This window comes from Phascolarctos cinereus, unplaced genomic scaffold (assembly GCF_003287225.1).
Source record: "Phascolarctos cinereus isolate Bilbo 61053 unplaced genomic scaffold, phaCin_HiC Scaffold_8;HRSCAF=390, whole genome shotgun sequence".
Lineage (NCBI taxonomy): Eukaryota > Metazoa > Chordata > Mammalia > Diprotodontia > Phascolarctidae > Phascolarctos > Phascolarctos cinereus.
Genome location: NW_027556291.1, coordinates 43184981 through 43212319, shown reverse-complemented (window position 1 = coordinate 43212319; position 27339 = coordinate 43184981). Strand labels below are relative to the sequence as shown.

Below are 27339 nucleotides of genomic sequence, written 5' to 3'. Positions count from 1 at the left end.
CACAGGATTCATCATCTTAGTAAGACAAATCAAGTTGCAAAGTCCTTAATAAAAATCTTTTATAATTTGCCAAAAAAAGGGAAGAAATTGTGTTTTATATTTTATAGCAAAACATAAATTTTTTTTAAGTGCCATTTACAGAAGGCTGCTAAGTAGTGCTACAGTGGATAGAGTGTAGGGCCTGAAGTTGGGAAGACTCCTCTTCCTGAGTTCAAATCTGGCTTCAGACACTTCCTAGCTAGGTGACCCTGGGCAAGTCACTTAACCCTGTTTGCCTCAGTTTCCTCATCTATAAAATGAGCTAGAGAAGGAAATGGTAAACCACCCCAGTATCTCTGCCAAAAAAACCCAAAATGGGGTCAGAAAGAGTCAGACACAATTGAAAAAGACTGAACAACAGAATCACATACAGAATATGTATATATGATGTGTACGTGTACACATAGATATGTATGTGCATATACATATGTGTATGTACATATTTGTATGTATGTATGTATTTATTATATATGTATGTATGTATGCTCTCTCTAACCAGGTTAGTGATCTTATCAAAAAGAAAAATAAAATTAACCTGTTGTTAATGAAGTCATATTGGCTCGATGTGATCATTTCTTTTTTTAGATATTTACTTACCATCTTGTTAATAACACGGTCTATAATTCTGCCAGGAATTCAAGCCAAAGTCACTAGCCTACAGTTTGTAGACTTCATTCTCTTCCCTTTTATGAAAATCAGGACATCTGTCCTTCAGTCCTCTGGTATCTCTCCCATTTTACATGATTTTTCAAAGATCACTAATGATGCTTCGGCAACCAAATCTGCTCAGTGTTTCTGCACCCTGGGATTAGCTCATCAAAGACTGGTGGCCTGAACTTTTAAGGGGCAGCTAGGTGCTTTTATCCCTTTGATTGTTCTCAGCCCAAATGCCTGTGTTATTAGAGGGACTAGATCAAAATGAGAAAACACATCTTACCCAGAGCACAAAGAGACACTGAGGACCAACACAGACAGGTACAGTAAGATACCCATCCAAAGGAGGAAGCAGCTTCAAGGATCATGACTCCTTGGACCAAAGAGGAAATCTAGCTATGGATTCAAGAAAGGACTTCCAGTAGCCAGGAGCTGTGAGTTTTGGACATGTCCTCTCTACAGTTAGAACTCATGCTTCTATGGACCCGTGCACACTTCTATCTAGTATACTGTGTATACTCTCCAGACTTTTTGGGGAGAGATGTTTTATACCATTTGTTCTTACTATAACACCTTAGTAAATACCCTTTTCTAACAGCTAATTGAAGTCTGACTGACTGATATTAATGTGAATAACACTGGTGGCAAATAATGAGAGAATGCCAGCAACTCAGCTCCTCGGGGTTACTGAGGGTTCTTCTACAGGAGAACAGCATTTAACCCCTCTTTGGGACCCCAACTTGCAATTTCAAGGACAGGTTAGGGAAGTGGCCTTGGACAGAGACCTACACAAATATGACTTAAAAACAAATTAAAAAAAAATAAACAAATCCCTCTGTGTTGTCTTTACTTTCCCTCACATTATTCTGAGCTTTAGCCCACATAGTAATCACAAAATGTTAAAGGCCTCCAGTACATTGGACAGATCCTCTAATAGAGTGCTTACTGAAAGAAGGAGATAGAGAGAAATCATTTATTGAAGTACCTCCAACGTGCCAATGGTGCTAAGCACTGAGGTTACAAATCAAAGAAAGCAAAATAGTCCCTACCCTCAAGAAACTTATTATATTCTAATGAAGGGAGACAATCCAATAGAATGGGGAGGCCAAGAAGGCATATGAAGGCACGGTGTGAAGATGGCCAGAAAGTATCACAGAAGACACTTGGCAGGAAGAATCTTGCTTATTTCTGGGTAAGATAAAGCAGAAAGCTTCACATATCTGAACGAGGTGACCCAGGAATGCATTCCATGTTTGGGAGTGGGGTAAGGGGAGGATAAACAGTGATGATGGCCAGAATGTAGATCACATGATAAGAAGATGATCAGGGAGTGGCACAGAGGCCTGTTTACAGTCAAGATAACATGAAACTTCAAGTATATGAGCCAGGCCATCCAGGAAATGGAGTCTAAAGTTATGTTGGGGGATGGGGAGATGAGGATGACATGAACAAGAACTAAACAGGATGAAAATGTGTTAAGGAGTTGCCATTTGCCTCCGTGGAAGACCTTCCCTCATATTTCACTGAAAAAAATTGAGGCCATTAGTAGAGAGCTCTCTCTTCTCATACCACTCATACACCTTCTGCAACTATCTCCTTTATCCCCAGTTCACATGAAGAGGTGGCCCCTTTCATTGCCAAGGCAATCCCTTCTTATAAGAACAAGTGATCCCATTCCATTCCATATTCTCCAGTAGCTTGTTCCCTCATATTATCCTTATTATCTCACTAATCTAGAGCTGCCTCCCCACTGCCTATAAACATGCCCATGTCTCCCTTATCTTCAGAAAACTCTGACTTGGTCCATCCATTCTTGTTGGCTATTGTCTTATAGCTCTCTTCCCTTCTGTGACCTTCTTCTTGAGAAGGCAGTCTACAGTAGGGGCTTCTGCTTCCTTTCCTCTCATTCTCCTAACTCTTTGCAATCTGGTTTCTGTTATCAGTCAAGCAAAATGACTATCTCCAAAGTTATTAATGATCCCTTAATTGTCAAATGTAATGGCCTTTTCACAATGCTCATCCTTTTTTGTCTTCAGCCTTTAACACTGTCAATCACCCTCTTTTCCTTGAAACTCACTTCTCTCTAGGTTTTTGTGACTCTACTCTCTCCTATCTCTTTCTCTACTTGTCTGACCACTCCTCTACTTTCTTTGCTGGATCTTCATCCAGGTCATATCTACCAACTGTGGGTGGCCCCCAGATCTCTGTTCTAGGCTATCTTCTCTTCTTTCTCTATACTATTTCACTTAGAGAGCTTGTTAACTCCCATGGATTCAATTATTATGTCTATGTTGATGATTCCCAGATATACTTATTCAACCCTAACTTTTTTCTTCACCTTTAGAAATCCCAAGGGGCAGCTAGGTGGTGCAGTGGATAGAGCACCAGCCCTGGTGTGAGGAGGACCTGAGTTCAAATCTGGCCTCAGACACTTGATACTTACTAGCTGTGTTACCCTGGGCAAGTCACTTAAACCTGATTGCTCCACAAAAAAAAGAAATCTCAAAGTGGATGTCCTGGAAAACCTTAAATTCAATATATCCAAAACTAAACTCATTATCTTTCTCCCCAAACCCTCCCCTTTCCTTTATTTCCTATCACCATCCATCTTCCCAGTCACCCAGACTTCCAACCTAGGCATCACTTACCTCCCACACATCCCCGATATTTAATCAGTCACCAAGTCTTGTTGATTCTACCTTCATTAACATCTCTTGTATCTCTTCTCTCATTGTGTAGAAGATTTTCCCACTATTTCTTCTCCTATATGGCCCTCTTCTCTACTCAGCCTGGTGAAGGTCCTCATACCTTGACTACTACAAGAGCCTGCTGGTTGGTCTCCCTGCCTTGTCTCTTCCAACTCCAATTTATCCTCCACATAGTTATCAAATTGATTTTCCTAAAGTGCAGATCTGACCACATCATCCTTGGTACACAATAAACTCCAGTAGCTCCCTATCACTGCCAGGATCAAACACGAAATCTTCTCATTGTCCTTTAAAGCCCTTTATAACCCAGCCCTTTCCAACCTTTCTGGCCTTCTTACACCTTTCTCCCCACCACACGCTCTTCCTTCATTTCCACCTACAAGATACTCTGTCTGTTTCCCATTTCTGGAAGTTTTTCACTCCTCACCTCTGCCTCCCACCACCCACAAGAAGCCTTTACATTCTTCCTTACTCTTAGTGCCTTCCCTCAGAGATTATTGCCAGTTTGTTTGCACATAGTTGTTTGCATGTTGTCTCCCCATTAGATTGTAAGCTCCTTGAGGGCTGGGACTATCTTTTACCTTCTTTGTATTCTTAGTAAGTGCCTGGCAAAGAGTAGTTAGATAACTGGCAGACTGACTACAGGGAGCATCTATACTGATCAGGGATGTATTAAAGGACATAACGATTACTATCTAGACTGTTCTGCTTCTGTTTTTTTCATTCTGTATCATTCCATATCATTTCACATCAAACTTTCCAGATTTCTTTGCCCACCCACTGCAAGTCCCATTACTCTACTTTATCTCAGCTTGTTGGCTATGTTTTTTCCCCATTCAGTCTATAATTTTTCAACACCCACTCTCTCAACATGGCTTCCTCCTCCACTATTCAACTGAAACTGCTCACTTAAAGGTCAGCACCTCCCTAGTCACCAAACCCTGGTATGGCCTCCCTTTTCTTATTCTTCTGCCAAATATCCTTTGAAATCCAACTTGTCATCTCCTACATGAAACTTTCCCTGATTTTAATTGCCAGTACCAACTTTTCCACATAGAACCTCATATCACACTTTCTTGTGTACCCATCTAATGCATTTATCCATGTGGCATATTAGAGGGATCTGTGTTTATGTCCCCTGGCTAGACTGTGAACTTCATGAGGGCAAGGACTCTGTCTAGCTATGAACATGAGAGGTGCTTAATAAATGTTTGTCAAATTGAACTGCTGAATTATGCCTATTTCCTGTCCTCATTATTTAGGGGAATATATGCACACACGATGGTTCATCCATTCTCCAACTAGTAGGCATTAAGTTTGTTTCCATTTTAATGCAAATAATACAGCTCCACATTTCTTTGTCTGGATAGGTTTTCTTTTTCTCTTTTTGGAATTGCTTTCTTGAAGTATATTCCCAATAGACAAATTACAGAATGGATAGTTTTATGACTCCTGTTTTGTGCTGTCCAAATGGTCTCTGGAAAGACTGCACCCATTTGCAATTACATCAACATTCTATAAATATACCTGTTTCCCCAAAGCATCACTAAAACTAAGGTTTTTTTTAAATTTATTTTCTTTAGTTATTAATGAGGTTGAATTTTTTTCTAGTGTTTATTAACAGTTTTGATTTTCTTTTTGTAAACTGTTCACATCCTTTGACCATGTATCCAGTAAAATAATACATATAAAGAACTTCACAAAATTTAAAGTGTTATATAAATGCTAGCTACAATTATGATTATTATTGGGCATTGATCCCTTAAAGATATATTGTTGGCTCCTGTACATTCTGAATATCAGGCTTTTGTCTAACATATTTACCATGAAAAAAAAATTTCTTTATCTGTTACTTTTCTTTTTATTGCAAATAATAGTTTTAATCTTACACAATTTCAATTATAATTAAATCCATTCATCAAAGGTACTTTTGGAAGATGTTTGTTTTGTATGGAAGTCATACATATAGAAGGGAAATTAGAATCATCTGGTTCAATTTGCTCATTTGAGAGATGAAGAAACTGAGGGTTTAGAAAGGAAAGCTAAAGTGACTTGCCCAGGGGTTGACCCATTTAGGAGGAGGGAGAGTGGCAGGGATAGGAGGAGGGAGAGTGGCAGGGATAATTGGGAGTGTGATATATTTGTAAGTTATTTGGATATAGGCTGTAGTGTGATTTTCAAACTCCTGTCAGAAATCTTTCAAGTAATATGCTGTGAAGTATATGTGTTCAGTCATTTTCAGCCATGTCTGACTCTTCATGACCCCATTTATGGTTTTCTTGACAAAGTACTGGAATGGTTTGCCATTTCCTTCTCCAGCTCATTTTGTACATGAGGAAACGGAGGCAAACAGGGTGAAGTGACTAGCCCAGGGTCACACATCTACCAAGTTTCTGAGACCGGATTAGAACTCAAGAAGTTGAATCTTCCAGACCCCAGACCCAGGGCTCTATCCACCGCAGCACCACCTACCTGCCCCACTGTGAAGTGTGTATGTGTCATATTCCCATAATCATGTATTTAGAAAAAGAAGGTAACTTAAAGATTATCTAGTCAAACCCTATCATTTGGCTCAAGTAAGGTTAAATGACTTGCCTAGAGTTATATGACAGTAATAGCAGTAGTATCTGAACACAGGCCCTCTGATGCCCAAATCACCAGTACTTCCATTGAACCGCACTACTATGCATCATCTTATTTGATTCTCATAATTCTGTGAAGTAAACAGGGCTGTTTATTATTTATGAGTTATTTATGTTATTATTTCTATCTTTAAAAAAAGGAAGCTAAAGGACTGAAAAAGTGATTCTTCCAATGTTCTGTGGTCAAAAGTGGTAGAAAAGGGATTAAGAAATCAGGTCTTCTGACTAATGGTCCAGTGCCTTTTCTTTTGACTTAAATATTATTTAACTGCAGCTATCCAGCACATGCCTCCTGTCAAACTTCCTAGTGCCCCAAAGCAGTTTAAAACATAAATTGAGATATATGCAACAAAAGAAATAAAACACAATGTAGCATAGCTAATGTTAATATGTGGTTTTCTAAGTCAATATTTTCCCCACAGGGATCAGTTTCTAGTTGCATTTGATACCACTGTTTTATACCATGGTAATTTCCCAATAAACCACCCCACCAAGCCCTCCCTTGTAACAAAGGAAAATGGTTAAGAAAAGCCAATTAGAAAGAGAAGTTTGTCTGACTATATACAGAAGTCCCCCCACATAGTTCTCCACCTTTCTCCTACTGGGGGAAAGGGTGTTTCATCATCTGTTGAATGCAGATCTTTAGATTTCTTGCCAAAACATCACACCCCAGAGCCTGCTGTTTGGTGTTCTCAGGTTTTAGGAAAGCAAGTTCTTGTTACATTATCAGGACATCTATTTCCTAAGGCTCCCTAAATCTGAATGGGATTCATCACCTAAGGCAGCTTTAGATCAGTGGTGCCAAACTCAAATAGAAACCGGGCCACTAAATCTTACATCAGGATCTCTGTGGGCACATACTGACTTAGAAAACTATAAATTACTATTATCTAGGTTCTATTATATTTTTATTTCTTTTGTTAAATATTCTCTAATTCCACTTTAATCAGGTTAGGGCTGAACTCCTGTTTGACATGTCTGCTTTAGACAATTTACTGATAGTTAAAAACCTCAAATGGTAACAAACTGTTTCCCTTTTACCCCATCCCCCCCCAAAACCCTTCCCCCCCATTTTGTTTCCCATACTTTGTTGGACCTGTTATTTCTTTGCTATGGGTGATTTCTCCATCAATACAGATCACAAGCCTTTCCTTCCAATTCTGTGTGATAATTTGATTCTAATGAATGTAAAATAACCAGTGGCACCAAATTCACCCCGGAATAGATTCTTGGATTTCATGGTCTAGTTTAACCTGGTTTAATGAAGGATTATATTTAATTAAAAATTTGGAAGTGGGGCTTTAAAATTTTGTGGTAAATCCGTGACCTCTGTGAGTCTGCCTCCTATTCAGACTACACAATTGTGGCTCTTTGCTTCAAGGAGAGAAAAAAGGACAGAGAAGACTCAGAGCTCTGATCTCTAGGCAACGGGGGAGAATGCGTAGGTCAGGAGAACTAAAAGCCAATTGCTCAGCGTGCTTAATAGGGGAGGCATTAAGAATGAAATTAACAAGCTTCTATAAGTAAAATTCTAGTAAAATGGCTCAGGGCTGAGTGCAAAAAAGATAAATAAGCAAAAGCTGAGAACCGGAGGCACCTGGCACTTAGGTAGCTGGCCCTAGGGGGAGAAGGGACTGTCTATGATTAATAACTATATATACACACACACACACACACACACACACATATATATATATACATATATGTATATGTATATGTGCGTATATACATATATGTGTATATGTGTATATATACATATATGTATATACACACACATATACATATATGTATATGTATATGTGTGTATATACATATATGTATATATGTATATATGCATATGTGTATATATGCATATATGTATATATGTATACATATGTATGTATGTGTATATGTGTGTATATATATACATATATATAATATATTCTAAAAATCTTTTTTTTTTCCCTTTTGTGAACCTTATTTCCACAAAACCACTCCACTGGAGGGAGGGCTATGCATGTGAGGAGAAGGCAATAAATGATGTAGCAGTCGCAAAAAGAAACAAACAAACAAGGTCAGAAATAAAATGAGTACCCATTGATTAGTGAAAAGGCTAAACAAATTGTGGTATGTGAATGTAATGAGCTGTCCTTATAAAAAGAAATGACCAATGTGAGGTTTTCAGAGGAAGATGGAAAGACTTCAATGAAACGATGCAGAGTAGGGGGAAAAAAAGCGGAGCTAAGAGATAAACATGTACAATGACTGCCATAATGTAAAGGACAGTAACATGAAAAAAGCCTCGTAACGAGCAATCTTAGTCCAGGGGAACTGATTAGGAAACAGATTTTCTTCCTCTGCTCAGTAGAGGTAGAAAGGATGGATAGAGAATGAGGTAAACATTGAAAGATGCAGCTGCTGAGTGAGTTCGCTTTCCTTAAATGTGTTTGGGAGGGGGGAATGTTATAAGGAGGGGTTCAGTTCAGGGGAGAGATGTTAAAGGGAACCGTAAAAACAAAAGGTAACGATCAAACTATATTTTTGAAAGAGAATTATGTAGTAGGAAAAAAAAAGCACATGATTTGGTAAAGGGCAGGGAGGGTGGGGAAGGAAGAGGGAGGCCAGAGTTCACTCCAAAATAGTGTAGATTTTTACCCCGTGAAGGAGGCTTGGGAAGGCGTTTTTGTTTTTGTTTCATCAATAATCTCCTTTAGGCATAAACTCAATAGTAGCACTACTGATTTGGGTATATACTCTACTTTGTAATTTTTCTTACATGAATCCAGATTTTGGACCAAAGCAGTTGGATAAATTCATAGTTCCTAGCAGCAGTGACTTAGTATACAGCTATTGCCCCTTACCACATCTGGCACTGAATTTTTCCATCTTTTATCATGTTTGTCAATTTGATGGGTGAGAGGTGATAACTCGGAGTTGCTTTAATTTGCATTTATCTAATCATTATTAATTTTCAGCATTCTTTAAGATAGTTGTTGTTGTTTTTTAATCACAGAATTTTAAATTGGACCTTAGCAGCCATGGAATACTATCCATAATGAAAAAAGAATCCTCATTATAACAGTGGCCATCTGGCCTCTGATAGAGGAATTCCAACAGGGGGAACCCAGTACCCCTAAGGCAGCCCATTCAACTTTGGGGCAACGCTGATTATTAGCAAGCTTTTTCCCTGATACCAAGCCTACATCTTCCTCTTTGCAATTCCTGGTTCTGCCCACTGAGGCCAAACAAAACAAGTCTATTCCGCTTTCCACAGGACAACTATTCAAATAGCTGAAGACAGCAATTGTTTTCTCCAAGCTGAACATATATGTATATGTGTGTGTATAAATACACACACATTTACATGTATATGTACTTATACAGGAATATTTACATATTACTTTATAGCCCCAGAACCTAGCATGGTGTCTCAAAATTTTAAGAGTTTGATAAATATCTGATTAATGAATTGGCAAAAAAGAAGGAAAAGAAAACTGCTTTGTGTTATACTGATATGTCCTGTGTTTGTCTTGGTAGATTAACTCCCAGATATTTAATGCATTTTATTATCTTAAATAGCATTTCTCTTTCTAGCTCTTTTTCCAGGCTTTTGTAATTTATATACAAAAATGCCAATGATTTTTGTGGATTTCTTTTGTATCTGCTACTATATGACAAAGCTACTGACTATCTCAATTAATTTTTGTGGTCTCTGCAGGGTTCCGCACATAAGCAAAGAGAAATAATTATCTGCAAATAAAGATAAATTGATTCATTCTCTTTTCAACACTTTTTCCTTTAATTTATTTTCTAATAGAATATAAGTTCCTAGCTAGCAGGGACTATTTCATATTTGCCTTTGTATCCCCAGCACCTGGAATAGCATCTGGCACATAGTAGGCACTTAATAAATGATTGTTGAATACTGAATTAGTTTATTTTCTCATCTTATTATTATAACTAGCAATTTTGGTACTATGTCAAATAATAGTGGTGACAGTGGGTATCCTTGTTTCATTCCTTATATTACTGAGAAATCTTCTAGTATTTCTCTGTCATAAATAATTCTACCCCTCATTTCAAGTAAATATGTTTAATCACATTAAGGAAAACTCCTTTTATCCCATGTTTTTGTGTGCTTTTAACAAAAATCAGTGCCACATTTTATTAAAGGCCTTTCTATACCTACTACTATAATCATGTGTTTTGTTGGATTTGTTACTATTTTGCTAATTGTTTTCCTAATGCCAAATCCTCCTTGCATGGTATAAATCCAACTTGGTCTTAATGAATACATTTTTTTTGACGCATTAGTACAATCTATATGTCAGGTTTTTATTTAATATTTTTACATAGATACTCATTAGTGATATTGGTCTATGATTCTTGTTCTTCGCTTTATCCCGCATTGGTTGAGAATCAGAATAATGTTTGTCTCATTAAAAGAGCTTGGCAAAGTACCTTCTCTCTCTATTTTTGAAAACAGGATGTAGCATAAGGATTACTTATTCTTTAAATGTTTGACAGCATGAGCTGTCTTGTACAGTCAAACCACTCACTTACCAGAACAAATTTTAAAATCAATATCAAATTAGAAAAAAAAAGAATAAAGATGAGAAGATATTTCACCCACTTGAACAAGCTGTTGACGGCCAAAACTTGAGAAATGGATAAAAGAACAGAATATTAGTATTTCCTAAGGAAATTTGACTGAGGTAAATTAATCTCCACAACAAAGAGACAAAAAAGCCTAGAAAGTGCCTTAGGCAGAAAACACTTGATCTCCTTGCCAAGCAGAAGGCTGGGATAGTCAAAGGAAACATCAATTTCCAATATAGGCTCGCTTGGAAGATCTTACAGAAGAGGCTGGTGGATAACATCATAAGACATCAAGAATTGGTGGAGGGAAAAACAAATTTGCAGAAACCTTTGTTAGAGACCTAATGAACAAAGTCATTCCAGAGGCCTTTAAGGATGAAACTGGAAAAACACACATAAATCATATGAAAAGTGTAAAAACCCTGTTAGAAATTTCTAACAATCATTTTTCTCCATCATTTCCACTTGAGCTATCACATTTAGGTGGTGCAGTGGACAGAACACTGGCCCTAGAGTCAAGAAGACATAAGTTCAAATCCAGCCTCAGATACTGTGTGACCCTGGGCAAATTACTTCACCTCTATTTGCCTCAGTTTCTTCAATTATAAAATGGGGATAATAATAGCACCTACATCCCAGGGTTATGAGGATCAAAGGAGAGGATAATTATCAAGTGCTTAGTGAAGTGCCTGGCACATAGTAAGCGCTATATAAATTTTAGCTATTCAATATCATAGTCCCCTAGGATGCTACAAGAGGAAATAAAAATGGCACTTTCAAGGTCTGCATGGGAAACAGTTCAGTTAGTTTTGATAACACTGAGGGACTGATTTTCAAGCAATCTGAAAGATGAAAAGATATCAAAGGGATAACTGAAAAAAATATTAATAACTACTGAGCCATATGCCTACTCTAGCATCTCTACAAATTATTGTATGAGAATAATCTTTATACATATCCAGGACATCGTTGACAAAGATATCAGATGAGAACAAGAAGATCTGCATTCTATAACAGAACACATCTTTACAATCATCCAAAAGAATGGAAGGTACAGAAAATATGTTAAGCTACTGAGCTTACTGGTTTTTGGTTGGTTGGTTTGTCTTTTTTTTACTATAAAAACAAAGCATTTGACTCAATAAAGCAAAACAGTACCTTAGAGGCTCTATGCCAACAAGGTGTTTCCCATTTATATGTCAAAATTAGCCAAGATTCCTTGATCTCACAACAGAGATTTGTTTGACCTTGTGATTATTAATATAAAGCAAGGATTAAAGAGGGAAAATTCCAGAGCCGAGTCCAAATGGAAAAGGAATTCCCTATCAATGCTGGGGTCTTTCAGATGTTCCTGTTTGTAGACTTCATTTTAGAACACTGCAGAGCTTCCTAAATGAGATCCATGATCACTCAGAAGATTGGTGGATGCAGTTTCCACATATATCCTTGATTGAGTGTGCCATTTTGTCTTGGGGGCATTCAATCATAATATAGCTGCCCCACTTACTTTGCACAATTGAATAGATATTTGCTATGGCCCTATACCCCATGAAACCATGATTTCAACTCTGATTTTTTTAAAAATTCAGCTGAAGCATAATAGATTTTAAAAGATTTTATTCTACCTTGTTTCTTTGATTTGTATGTCTATGAATTCTGATGTTTTCAATGTGTTTCCTGTAAGGAGCAAACAATTTGAGTTTGTTTTATAATCTGTCCTGCAACTGGTAAAATCAGCCCATATTCAGTCTACAGAATTCACCAGATCTACCACTCTAGCAGCCTGTCACTAAAGAAGTACAACAAACATTGATAAACTGCTTAATGTGCCCAGCACTGTGCTAAGCACTGAGGACACGAGGACCTTATACTCTACTGGGGGGGACACCATAAGTGCATATAATAAATATTAAAGTGTATTCAAACTGATAAAAAGTAAGTTCAAGTGTAAGAAATTAACAACTGGATAGAGGCAGTGGGGGTGGGGGAGGAAGGACACAGAAAAGATCTCATGGAGGAAGTGGCACCTGAACTGTGTCTTGGAGGAAGCAGAGGCGAAGAAGGGATGTATTACAGGCCAATACATAGAAGCAGGAGAAATGAACATTGTGTATAGATAACAGCTAGTGGGGTAATTGGACCACACTGGAGAATGTATGAAGGGGGTATTATGAACTAAGTCTGAATAGATCTATAGTAGATTATAAAAGGCCTTAAGCGCAAGACTGAGGATTTGTTATTTTTTCCTAGAAGCAACGGAGCAGGGTCACTGAAGATTTTTGAGTATTGCAAGAGGAAGGGAGGACTCGGAACCAATTTCCTCACTACTCATTCTCCGCCATTCTTTATAACTGAGCCCCTCACCCATCACTCTACTGCAAAATTTCTCCTTAATGTCACCAATAACCAACTAAATACCATATGTTCTATGATCCACCCTCTCCTCCCCCCTTCTTGAAGAGTGTGCACCAGGTTTTGAGTGAGGGATGTGGTAATGTTTTATAACATCTGTTATTATTTCATATTAGTAAATAAATACTTTTGCCAAAATGCTCACTGAATCAACAGCCATATGAAAAAAATGCTCCAAATAACTATAAATGAAATAAATTCAGACTAAAACAACTCTGAAGTTTCACCTCACAGGTTCAGACTGGCAAAGATGACAAGAAAAGGGAGAATGAAAGTGGCTGGAGACACTGCAGGAAGAGAGACACCCTGATGGAGCTGTGAATTGATCTGACCATTCTAGGCATCAATTTGGAACGATGCCTCAAAAGTAATTTAATGGTGTGCACACCCGTCGACCTAGCAATATCACTCCTCAGTAGGCTCTCAGATCGAGCTGTGAAAGCAGAAAGACATAATAGACAGAAATTCAGACCAGTCAGTCCCCCCTCCCCCCAGAGGTGAGTAGAGTATAACTCTAACAAAGTCCAAAGTAAAGAAGTAGGCTGAGAAAGTAAGCAAACAACAATAACAACAAAAAGCTGACCATAAAAGGCTACTGTGGTGACAGGGTAACTCAAATCACAAGCTCAGAAGAAGACAATCACTTGAAAACATATACAAGCAAAAACCTCAAAGAAAAAATGCAGACAGGAATAAGCCCAACAAGAATTTCTAGAAAAGCAAAAAAAAAAAAAAAGGACCAAAAAAAAAAGATTTAAAAAATCAAATCAGTAGAGGAAAAATTAGGGGAAAAAATGAGAGCAATACAAGAAATTTATGAAAAAAGAATTAACAGCTTGGTAAAAAGAGGTCCCCCCAAATACAGAAGAAAACAACTCTTTAAAAATCAGACTTGGGGGGGGACAGCTAGGTGGCACAGTAGATAGAGCACCAGCCCTGGAGTCAGGAGGACCTGAGTTCAAATCCAGCCTTAGACACATAACACTCACTAGCTGTGTGACCTGGGCAAATCATTTAACCCCAATTGCCTCAAAAAAAAAACAAAACACAAAAAAACATCAGACTTGGCCAATGCTAAAAGAGGTACAAAATTTCACTGAAGAAAATAATTCCTTAAAAATTAGAACTGGTTTAATGGAAGCTAATGAGATATCAAGAAACAATTAAAAAAAAGTCAAAAGACTGAAAAAATAGAAGAAAATGTGAAATATTTTTCATAGGAAAAACAACTGAGCTGAAAAATAGAGATTAGAAGAGATAATTTAAGAATTATTGGACTATCCAAAATCCACAATAAAAAAAGAGCCTAGACATTATATTTCAAGAAACTGTAAAGGAAAAATGCCCATATATCTTAGAATTAGAGAGCCAAATAGAAACTGGAAGGATCCACTGGTTGCCTCCTGAAATAAACTGCAAAATGAAAATTCCAAGCAATATCATAGCCAAAATTATGAGCTTTTCAAGGAGAAAATACTGCAAGCAGACAGAAAAAAAAATGGATATTTAATGAAATAGAGAACTTTCAAGCATTTTCTGATGAAAAACCCAGAGCTGAATAGAAAATTTAATATCCAAATACAAGACTAAAGAGAAGCACAAAAAGGTAAACATGAGTGAGGAATCATAATGATTTAGCAAGGTTAAATTGTTTGCATTCTGATATGGGAAGATGATACACGTAACCCCTAAGAACATTATTATCACTAGGGCAGTTAGAAGGAGTCTACTTAGACAGAGGGCATGAATGTGAGTCCATTATGTCATGATGATCTCAAATGAAGAATGGAAGGGTGAGAAAGAGGGATGTACTAGGAGAAGGGGGAAGAATGGGGGAAGATAAATAGAAGAGAATAGGATAGAGGGAAATACACAGTTAGCCATCATAACTGTGAATGTGAACGGGATGAACTCACCCATAAAATGAAAGTGGATAGCAAAATGGATTAGAAACCAGAATCCAACAATATGTTGTTTACAAGAGACACATTTAAAACAGAAAGTCACACATGAAATTAAAATAAGGTGTCAGAGAAGAATTTATTTTGTTTCAGCTGAAGTAAAAAAGGCAAGGACAGCAATCATGATTGCAGACAAAGCAAAAGCAAAAAGAAGCCTCATTAAAAGAGATAACCAGGGAAATTACATTTTGCTAAAAGGTAGCATAGACAATAAGTTTATAACAATACTGAACATATATGTCCCAAATGGCAAAGCATCCAAATTCATGAAGGAGATGTTAAATGAGTTACAGGAAGAAATGAGCAGTAAAATTGTCCTAGTGGAGGACCTCAGTTTATCCCCTCTCTGATCTAGAGAAATCTAACCATAAAAAAAAGAAAAAAGTGAAGAAAATGAATTGAATTTTAGAAAAGCTAGATATGAGAGCTGTCAGGAGAATACTGAATGGCAATAGAAAGGAGTATACTTGTGCATGTCACCTTCACAAAAAAAAAAATTGATGTATTAGGGTATAAAAAACTCACAAAGAGATGCAGAAAAGCAGAAATATTAAATGTACCTTTTCCAGACCATAATGCAATAAAATTCAATTAAGGGCCTTTAAGTATAGATTAAAAATTAATTGGAAACTAAATAATCTAATCCTAAAGAGTGAATCAAAGAATAAATCATAGAAATAACAATTTCATTCAAGATAATGACAACAATGAGATAACATACCAAAATTTGTAGGATATAGCTAAAGCAGTACTTAGGGGAAAATTTATATCCCTAAATGCTTAAATCAATAAAAAAAAAGATAAAAATCAGATCAACAAATTATGAGTGTTAACTAAAAAAAAATCTAGAAAAATATCAAATTAAAAATCCTCAATTAAACCCCAAAATAGAAATCCTAAACAGCAAACGAGAGAGTAATAAAACTGAAAGTAAAAAAAATTAAACTAATAAACAAAACAAGGAGCTGGTTTTATGGGAAAAACCCAACAAAACAGATAAACCATTAGCTAATTTGATTTTTAAAGAGAAGAAAACCAAATTACTAGTACAAAAAAATGAAAAGGGATAATGTACAACCAATGAAAATGATATTAAATTAATCATTAGGAGACATTTTACCTAATTTAATGCCAATAAATCAATCTAAATAAAATATATTAACATTTATAAAACTATCAGTTGCCTAGGTTGGCAAAAAGGGAAATAGAATACTTGAATAACCTTATCTTAGAAAAAGAACTTGACCTAGGTATAAATGAGCTCCTTAAAAGAAAAAAAACAACCCAGGACCAGATGGATGAAGAAGCAAATTCTACTAAACATCTAAAAAACAATTAATTTTTTTAATTTGTAATTTTTTTATTTTAAATTTGAGTACAAAATAAGAAAAGTAAAGAGAAACATATTTAAATACTACAACTAAAGTAATACAAAATAAGAAAAGAAAAAAAAAAGGATTGCCATGTGCACAGCAGAACTTGAGAGAGGATTCAAAATATTCAACAATAAATTTCCATTTCAAGAAAACCTATATAATAAATACTATGTGTTGTGTTGAGAGCTGTCCATCTTTTCTTTGCTTCCTTGTAAGTTTTCTTTTGTTCTCTGCTGCACACTTTTTACTTTGTTCTTTTTTCCCCCTTCCTCCCCTCACCCTCCAAGAAGGCTACAATTAAGCGCAGATATATTTATATAACAATTAATTTCAATACTATATAAATGTGGGGTTTTTTTTGGCAATTGAGGTTAAGTGACTAGCCCAGGGTCACACAGCTAGTAAGTGTCAAGTGTTTGGTCTGAGGCTGGATTCGAACTCAGGTGCTCCTGACTTCAGGGCCAGTGCTCTATCTACTGTGCCACCTAGTTTCCCCCTATATAAATGTTTTGAAAAAATAATTAAAGGAGTCCTTTAGCTACTCTGATTGATACAGTGATCCACAACAATTTAAAAAAAAATTGGTGGCAATTGGGGTTAAGTGACTTGTCCAGGGTCATACACCTAGTAAGTAGCTGAGGTCAGATTTGAACTCAGGTCCTCCTGACTTCAAGGCTGGTGCTCTATCTACTGTGCCACCTGGCTGCCCCCACAACAATTCTAAAGGACTAATGATGGAAAATGTCATCCATCTCCAGAAAGAGAACTGATGAAATCTGAACATAGACTGAAGCATATTTTTTACACTTTATTTTCCTTGTGGTTTTTTTTTCAACATGGCAAACATGGAAACATGTTTTGCATGAATCCACATGTATAATGAATATCATATTGCTTTCCTTCTCAATGGATTGGGGAGAAGGAGCAGGGAGGGAAAGAATTTGGAATTTTAAATTAAAAAATGAATGTGAAGAAAAATAAAAAATATGGTTTTGATACCCAAAGCATGGAAAGCAAAAACAGAGAAAGAAAACTGGAGGCCAATTTCTCTAATGAATATAGATGGAAAAATTTCAAATGAAATGCTGGCAAGGAGAGTATAGCAATATATCAAAAATATCACATACAATGACTAGGCTGGATTTATACCAGGAATGCAGGGCTGATTCATTAGATGAACTATAAGCATAAATGACTATATCAATAACAAAAACATTAAAAAATCATATGAGTATTTCAATAGATGTAGAAAAAAGCTTTTGTCAAAATACAACACCCATTCCTATTAAAAACACAAGAAAGCATGGGAATAAATGGAACTTTTCCTAAAAGGATAAGTAGTACCTATCTAAAACCAAGAGTAAATATTATCTATAACGAAGATATACTAGAAGTCCGTCCAATAATATTAGAGGTAAAGTAAGAATGTCCATTATCACCATTATTATTCAATATTGAACAAATTGTAGCAATAAGAAAAAGAAATTGAAGAAATAAGAATAGGCAATGAGGAAACAAAATCATCAATTTTGCAGATGATATGATTATATATAAAAATTAGTCCAAATAACAAACAACTTTAGCAAAGTTGCAGGATAAAAAATAAACCCAAAAGATCATCAGCATTTCTATATATTACCAATGAAACCAAACAGGAATAGACAGAAAGAGAAATTCTATTCAAAATAACTGCAGACAATATAAAATACTTTGGAGTCTATCTTCTAAGACACACATAAGAAATATTAACATAATTATGAAATACTCTTTATACAAATAAAGATGGATTTAAATAATTGAAGAAATATTAATTGCTTATGGGTAGGCCGAGCCAATTTAATAAAAATGACAATCCTACCTAAATCAACTTACCTATTCAGTGCCTTACCTATCAAATTACCAAAGAACTATTTTATAGGGCTAAAAAATGATAATAATCCATCTGGAGGAAGAATACCAAAAGAATCAATGAAACAAACAAACAAACAAAGGGAGGTAATCCAGCAGTACCAGATCTCAAACTACTACAAAGTGGTAATCATCAAATCAGTCTGGTACTGGATAAAAAAATAGAGTGGTTGTTCAATAGAATAAATTAGGTACACTATATACAGGAGTAAATGAGCACAGTAACCTAGTGCTTGATAAACCTAAAGATCCTAACTATTGGGGCAAGAACTTACCATTTGACTATTTGACAAAACTGCTGGGAAAACTGGAAAGCAATCTGGCAGAAACTAGGCAGAGATCAACAACTCAACACTGTATACCAAGATAAGCTCAAAATAGGTATATGATTTAGACACAGAAGGTGATTTAAGAAAATTAGAGGAGTATGGAAAAATTACTGGTCAGATCTATAAATAGGGAAAGAGTTAATGATCAAACAGGAGATAGAGAGGATCATGGGAGGTAAAATGGATAATTTTAATTACATTAAATTTAAAAAAATTTTGCATAAACAAAACCTATACAACAAAATTAGAAGGAAAGCAGGCAACTGGGAAAAAATTTTTGGAGCAAGTTAACAGGAAACTCATCCAAATTTATTAAAATAAGAGCTATACTTTATTGATAAATGGTCAAAGGATATGAACAGGCAGCTTTCAGAAGAAAATCAAAGCTATGAATAGCCACATAAAAACACTCAAAATCACTAATAATTAGAGAAATTAAAATTAAAATAACTCTGAGATATCACCTCATACCCATTAGATTGGCTAAGATGATGGAAAAGGAAAATGCCAAATCCTGGAGAGGAAGTGGGAAAACAGGGACACGAAATGTACTGTTGACAGAGCTGGAGAATGATTTAGAACTATATCCAAAAGGCTACAAAACAGAGCATACATACTCTGACTCAGCAATACTGCTACTAGGTCTGTTCCCCAAAGCGATCAAAGAAAAAGGAAAAATAAGCATATGTTCAAAAATATTTAGAGCATCTCTTTTTTGTGGTGGCAAAGGGACTGGAAATTGAGGGAATAGCCATCAATTGGGGAATGACTAAATGACTAAATAGATTATGGCATATTATTGTGATGGAATACTATTGTGCTGTAAGAAATGACAAAGAGGATGGTTTCAGAAAAACCTGGGAAGCCTTATATGAACTGATGCAAAGTGAAGTGAGAAGTAGCAGGAGTAACAGTAATATTGTAATGATAATCACCTGTGAAAGATTAGCAAATCTGACCAAACACAATCATCTACAAGAAGTCCAAAGAACTCATGATGAAAAAAGCTATCCGTTTCCAGTTAGAGACCTGATGAACCCTGAGTACAGATTGAAGCATATTTTTCTCTTTATTTTTCTTCCTTTTTTGTAACATGGCTAATATGGAAATATGGTTTTCATGACCTCATATGTATAATGAGCATCATATTTCTTGCCTTTTTCAGTGGGCAGAGGAGGAGTGGGAGGAAGGGGAGAATTTAGAACTGGAAATAAAAGGATGTATTTAGTAATAAAGTTTTTTCAAAACCTCACTTACCCATAAGCTGTGAATAACAGTTTAGGCAATATACCACACCCAATGTCTTAGAGCTACACAGACCACCCAAGCAGGGATACTTTAATGACTGATGGCCCTGCTTCACTCTACCAGGATGTCAAAAATACTTGTAATGTCTTTTGACATCACCTTCATTTCCAAATATATCCTTACCTATTATGTACCCAGAGCACCACTCCCTTACAACAGCAAATAAAATGAGAAATGCAGAAAAAGCATTTCAGCAAAACTCAACCAGACCATTGTGTCAGACCATTTATACAATATTTCACATCCATATTCCTTCTCCTCTGCCTAGAACCAAAGGAAGTACCTTTTCTCAACTTTTCTGGGACTAAGATCCTTAGTTATCATAATCGTAATCACTTTCTGGTACTTTTCATTGACATTTTTCATCATATTATATACTATTTTTTCCTTTTGCTGAATTCTCACTGCATCAGTTCACATCAATCTTCTCATGGCTCCTTCAATCCTTCCTATTCCTCCTTTCTTACGATGCAGGAATCACGGGCTTCATTCTAGTATCACTGTTTGCTGTGACAGTCCCCATTCGTTGTCCTTCCCCCCTATCCCTTGACACCTAACCACTGGACCACACAGAGTTCATAGCTTCCTCCTCTATGGTTGATGTTTGGAGGGTGAGTAAATCAAGCAACCTTTAACCCTCCTAATCCTTTCAAGCTGCAGACGCTGAGGCATTTAATCTCTGGGGCCTACTTCTGACCACAGGCTGGAACCTGGAACTTTCCCTAATTTACCCTGATGCCTCATCCCCTAATTCTTGGCACCAGGCTACTGGACCAAAAGTAAAGACACCCCAGAGTCCATGGCTCTCTCCCATGTGTAGAGAATTCATTTATTCCTATTAGGAGCTAGCCCTGGGATACAATCTATCAGGACATTTTACTTTAACAAGATTTCATGTATAACAAAAAATGACTCTAAATTCCCATCACTTCAATTCTGTGGTAAAAGGTTTTGGGGCTAAAGAGTTAGAGATGAATGGTATCTGCTCTTTAAATATTTGAAGAAACTCTTTTAAGGCTTAATTTTATTCATCCCAGTCACAAAACATCTATCTCCTTCAAATCAGGGTCTTAATATACAGTAGCTGAAACATCCTTGGAGCCTAACCAAAATGTCCCAATAGCTTTGTTTGAAAGCTCAAGCTGGCAAAAAGACTACTTAACCAATTAAAAAATCTGCAGAAAACCCAAAGTCCAGGTTGTAGCCTAAAATGAAGAATTTGAAATAAAAATCTCTTAAGAACCCTGCTACTAAGTAGCTCTGAGAGCCTAGACATTTCTCCTCTCAGGGATTCGACTTCTGACCCTGATAAATGAGGGACCTAGATTAGGGTTCAGAAGAACCTGGTTTTCAATCATGGTTTTGCCACTTTCTAGCTTGGGCAAATCACTTAACATTTTTGGTCCTCAGTTTCTTCATCTGTAAAGTGAGGCGGTTGGATCAGATGGTTTGTTAAGGTCCCTTCCAATTCTAAGTCTACAATCCTATTCACTTAGTATGAGTCACATTATTAATGATGGTGTTTATATCTGTGCATGGGCTCTGTCCACACAAACAAGAAATACCCAGATGAAAAGTGAGATGCAGTTACTTTGGACACATCCAAATAGGTATGGAATCCACTAGACCAAACATATGAATGACTGGCTCATTTTTTTTCACATTGCATCCCAATGTTTCAGCAGAATTGATAACTCTAAAAATAAACAGTAGCCAAGCACTTAACTCAAGGATGGAGAAAGTGTCTATGTGATATCAAATAGGAAGATATTGGAAACCCCTGGGTGACTGCCACTTTGGAGTTTTGTCTTTGCTGCATATCACAGAGAGTAAGATTTCAGAGGGGATTTAGCTTCACCTATTCCTGAACAAGCCCTTCTACAAGAACCCCAGAAAAGTAGGCATCAACCTTTATTTGCTGACCTCTACTTTGAGGCAGCTCTGATTATTAGGAAGTTTCTTCCCCCTGAAATTGAATGTTGATTTGCCTCTTTAAAATGTCTACCTATTGCTACTAGTTCTTCCCTCTGGGACCAGAGAGAACAAGGTGAATCCTTCTTGCACATGACAGTCTCTCAAATACTCAGAGATAGCTCTCCTGTCCCTGTTTTCCTTTCTCCACAATAAATATCCTCAGTTTCTTCAATTCATTCTCACATGACAAAGACAGGAGGCCCTTCAGGCTCCTCGGTGCCTTCCTGAATATACTTCCTCAGATACTGGTATTCAGAACTGAAAACAAGACCTCTGGATATTATCTGATCAGCGCAGAGGACAATGTGATTACCACTGCATGGCTTTCTTAGTACCCTAGCTTTTTAGCTGTCCTGTCACACTATTGATACATATAAAATTTGCAGCTGACTTAAACCCCATATCTTTTCACAACTCTGGTCCACTCTATGGTTCTCCTATCCTGTTCTTAGTACTGTTCATTTTTAAAGCCAAAAGCATGGTATATTTGCACCATTTCAACTTTGTCTCACTGCTCTCTTTAGACCTTTCTGGATACTGACCTATTAGTATGCTTTATCTTTGTTCCATCTGCAAATCTCATGGATTAGGCATCTCTATCTTCATCTCCAGGTAGTTTTTTTTTCTTTTTGTGGGTGGAGGAGGTTGGAGCTGTAAGCATCTCCCGAGTATGCATCAGTGGTTCCCCACTGACATGTATAAGGCTGTTTTAAGGGAATTAAACATAAAGTAGTCTAGGGCCATTCTCTAGGATGTAGAATGGTAAACTTTCTTATAATACCCCACAGCCATTTACAGAGCCCTACTCCAGATTCAAAAGGATGCCACTGGCAGAAGAACTGTAGTATACAAGGAGACTTCCAGAAACAAGAATACAACAAAAGGAAAGATCACCAGATGGGAGCTTACAATATGGAACTTTGAACTGACTTTCTACATAATGGATCACTGGTTACCCACTTTGGCCCATCCCTCCCTTATCAGTTCAATCACTTATCTTGCTTTGCTTTTCAGCTGGCCATGAGCTTTGTCTGTAGCAATTTAAAATGGATTTCACATAACAAGACCAAATCATCCCCACTTGAGGGCCATTTGTGAACACAAGCTAGCATGGTATAGATAATTACCTCTAATGCTTCTTCCTAATCATTTACTAGGACAGTTAATAAAGAGGCTTTTTTCTTAAACAAGGCCTTCCATAACAGTTCTTGGACCATCATTTCCTATAATTATCATGTTTTCATTTAAGCTAAGAGTAGGCTCTGCCTTCTGCCTGAATCGCCTGGCCTTGTCTCTGCTCAGGGCAGTCTTTTTTGTGAAGTCCTGGATTGGCTGGAGGAATTTATACCTGATTCGCTTTGCTCTTCTTTATCCTTATTCCTTTTGGTGCATTTTTAGGGCTCCACTGGGGGGCCGGTAAGGAATCTGGACTTTTCTTCTAGGTCCTAATACAGTGACATCTTCCTAAAATTTCCCTATCATAGTGCCATTCACACTGAGATTACATGCAATAAACATGATCACATGTAAAAACAGAATACATAGAAATAAAACAGTAGTGTATGTAACAAATTACATGATACAAACCAAACGATAAGTCTCATGTATTCTTTAACATATATGATTGGAAAGCAAGGTTTTAGAGAGTAACCAAATGCGGATCTTATATGAAATACATGATAGTATCACACATACAACCTCCTGCAAGGAAGTGACTGTTTCATTTTTATCTTTGTATTCTCAATTCTGAGCACAGGGCCTGGCACACAGAAGGTGCTTAATTAATGTTTTTTGATTGATTGATTGACTGTTCTGGTTGTTTATGGTAACCCAATATATGGATCACATTTATAAACATAATATGTGCTCAGCGTTAAAATGATAATAATAAGGCATATGGCACATATGCATACAGCCCCATGTATGGAGATGCTTTTAGGGCACCTAGGTGCCACAGTGGATACAGTGCTGGGCCTGGAGTCAGAAAGACTCATCTTCCTGAGTTCAAATCTGACCTCAGACTTAGCTACGTGTGACCCTGGGCAAGTCACTTCACCCTGTTTGCCTCACTTTCCTCATCTCTCAAATGAGTTGGAGGAGGAAATGGCAAATCTTTGGCAAGAAAACCCCAAATAGGGTCCTAGAGAGTTGGACTCAACTGAAACAACTGAACAACAACAATGGCAACAGAATATTGTAGTTACGGAGAAAGTACATATTCCACCTACTCCATCAATGGACATCCTCTGTTTATGTGGGCAAACTACCCTCCCATTCCTCAGTGTTGTATAAGCTCAGTCACTAGTCAGAGTGACTACACTAGTAAAGTCTCTAAACTTTACACCCTTGTTATCTTGTTGCTGTATGGTTTTAATCTTGAGCTTATGGAGAGCTGTAACTAACTCAAAATCTTTAGGCCCATTGCCTCTTAAGTAACAATCTTGAGCTTCTGAATAGCCTATTGCTGTCTTCAGCTCCCACTGAGCCAGGCCCCGTAGGTTGCCTTTATCCACTAGGGACCTCTGAATTGATAGCATCAGGCAGGAAAGTGGCATCTGGAGCAAGTCCATTCATACCTACCTTGTACTGAGAGCTTGTTTCTACTTCCTGAATTTATTACCACTTTTATTACATGATGGTCTATAAAGGATGGGTTTAGTATTTTTGACTTTTTACATTTACTTTTAATTTCTCTGCGTCTTAATACATAATGGACTTTTACGTTTTTCCATATGGTGCTGGGAAAGATGTATATTCTTTAGGGGTCCCATTCAGATGGCGCCATAAGTCTCTTAGCTCAAAATTTTCCAACAATTTCTTTAATTTGATATTTTTGCTTTTGGTTATCTTTCTGCTAGACTTGGCCGACTCCGAGAAAAGAACATGAAAGTCTCCTAATATTATTGTTCTGCTATATGATTTTGCAATTCAGTCAATTTTTCCTTTATGAATTTAGATGGTATGCCAGTTGTAGTATATAAGTTTAATATTGACATTGATTCTTTGTCTATGGTTCCTTTAAGCATAATATAATTACCCCATTTTTCTCTGTTTATATTGTGAATTTTTATTTTTGTTTTTTCTGAAAGCATGATTTCAACTCTTACTTTTTGGGAATCTCCTGATGCTAAGTAAATTATTTTACTGCCTCTCATTATTATTCCATACGTCTTTATCTTTTTAGATATAGTTCTTTTAAGCAACAGATTGTGTGCTTTTATTCTCTCTTCTAACCAATCACTTTTGTTTTATTGTATTATTTAATCCATTCTCATTTACAGTTTTGAGAATTAGGTTTTTTTTTCCCTCCATTTGTGTCTCTACATTTTTAAAAATTAGGATTTTAAAAAACTCACCTTCCCTGTTTCAGTCAATACCTTGCAATGTTGTCTAATTTTTCACCTCTTCCCCTCCCCCACCACCCTTTTCCCTCCTCTGACCTCATCTTTCTGTGCTTATTCCATTGACTTTCACCTCCCCTGCTATGTCTAGGTTCTGAGCACTGGCAGTCTTTGGGGTCCCTGGTTAGAGCTCTGCTTAGCTTTCCTATCATTGTCATGATATTTCAGCTCATTTACCTGAGCTCATGCTGGCTTTCCTAGTGGGACCTGTCTTCTGGTGCCGTGGTGTCTGACTGTCTTGTGCAGTCCTGAGCTGGATGAAGGAGTTTACTAATGTATCTCCATGGATCTCTTTATCACTTTTGATTTTGGTCCCTTTTTAAATCATTATTGGAGTTTATCTGGTGGAGCCAGGTTCCTCTGTGCCTTTTCACCCTCCCATCTTAATAAGAATGTTCCCATTTCCCATTTTTAAAAAAATTTAATATTTTACTTTTTTCCCCAGTTACATGCAAAAACAATTTTAACATTCATTTTAAAAACTTTGAACTCGGGGGCAGCTAGGTGGCGCAGTGGATAGAGCACTGGCCCTGAAGTCAGAAGGACCTGAGTTCAAATCTGATCTCAAGACCAAACACTTGACACATACTAGCTGTGTGACTCTAGGCAAGTCACTTAACCCCAATTGCCTTAAAAAAAAACAACCCAAATTTTGAATTCCAAATTCTCTCCCTTCCTCCCTCCCCCCATTAAGAAGGCAAGCAATTTTATATAGATTATACATGTGCAGTCATGCAAAACATATCCATATTAGTCATGTTGTGAGAGAAAACATAGACCCCCCCACCCCCCAAAAAAACCTCAAGAAAAATAAAGTAAAAAAGTATGTTTCAATCTGTATTCAGACTCCATCAGTTCTTTTTCTGGAGATGGATAGCATTTTTCATCATAAGTCCTTCAGAGTTGTCTTGGATCGCTGTATTGCTGAGAATATCTAAGTCATTCACAGCTGATCATCCTACAATATTACTATTACTTTGTACACAGTACATTTTGCTTTGTATCAGTTCATTTAAGTCTTTCCAGGTTTTTCTGAGTATCTTGCTTATCATTTCTTATAGCACAACAGCATTCCATCATAATCATATACCACAATTTGTTCAACCATTCACCAACTGATAAGCATCCCCTCAATTTCCAATTCTTTGCCACCAGAAAAGAGCTGCTATAAAATATTTTTGTACATATAGGTCCTATTCCTTTTTGAGATACAGACTTAATAGTGGTGTTGCTACGTCAAAGGATATGCATGGTTTTATAGCCCTTTGGGCATAATTCCAAATTGCTCTGTAGAATGGTTGAATCAGTTCACAACTCCACCAATAGTGCATTAATATCTCATTGTTTCCCACATACCCTTCAACGTTGGTCATTTTCCTTTTCTTTCCTATTAACCAATCTAATAGGTATGAGGTAGTACCTCAGAATTGTTTTAATTTGCATTCCTCCATTCAATAGTGATTTAGAGCATTTTTCATATGGCTATAGGTAGCTTTCATTACTTCATCTGAAACCTATTCATATCTTTTGATCATTTATCAATTGGAGAATGGATCTTATTTTTATAAATTTGACTCAGTTCTCTATATATTTGAGAAATGAGGCTTTTTTTCAGAGAAACTTGCTTCAAAATTTTTTTCAGTTACTATTTGCTAACAGTATTTCATTCCATCCTATTCAACCCCTCCCCCCATTTATTCTATTCTCTCTCTCTTTTTATCCTGTCCCTCCTTAAAAGTGTTTTGCTTCTGACTACCTCCTCCCTTCTATCACCACCCACCCCCTTCTCTTATCCCCTTCCCCTCCTACTTTCCTGTAGGGTAAGACAGATTTCTATACCCAATTGAGTGTGTATATTATTCCCTCTTTGAGCCAATTCTGATGAGTAAGGTTCACTCACTCCCCCTCGCCTCCCCTTTCTTCCCCTCCACTGTAAAAGTTTTTTCTTGCCTCTTTTTTGTTAGATAATTTACCCCATTCTACCTCTCTCTTCCTCTTTCTCCCAGTATATTCCTCTCCTACCTCTTAATTTTATTTTTTTAGATATTA

General features: G+C 36.8%; 1 protein-coding gene across 1 annotated transcript in view; it reads right to left on the bottom strand.

Moving 5' to 3' along the window:
• GPC3 (glypican 3) overlaps window positions 1-27339 on the bottom strand; it is a 691493-nt gene that overhangs the window by 239983 nt on the left and 424171 nt on the right. The gene's annotated exons all lie outside the window — the stretch shown is intronic.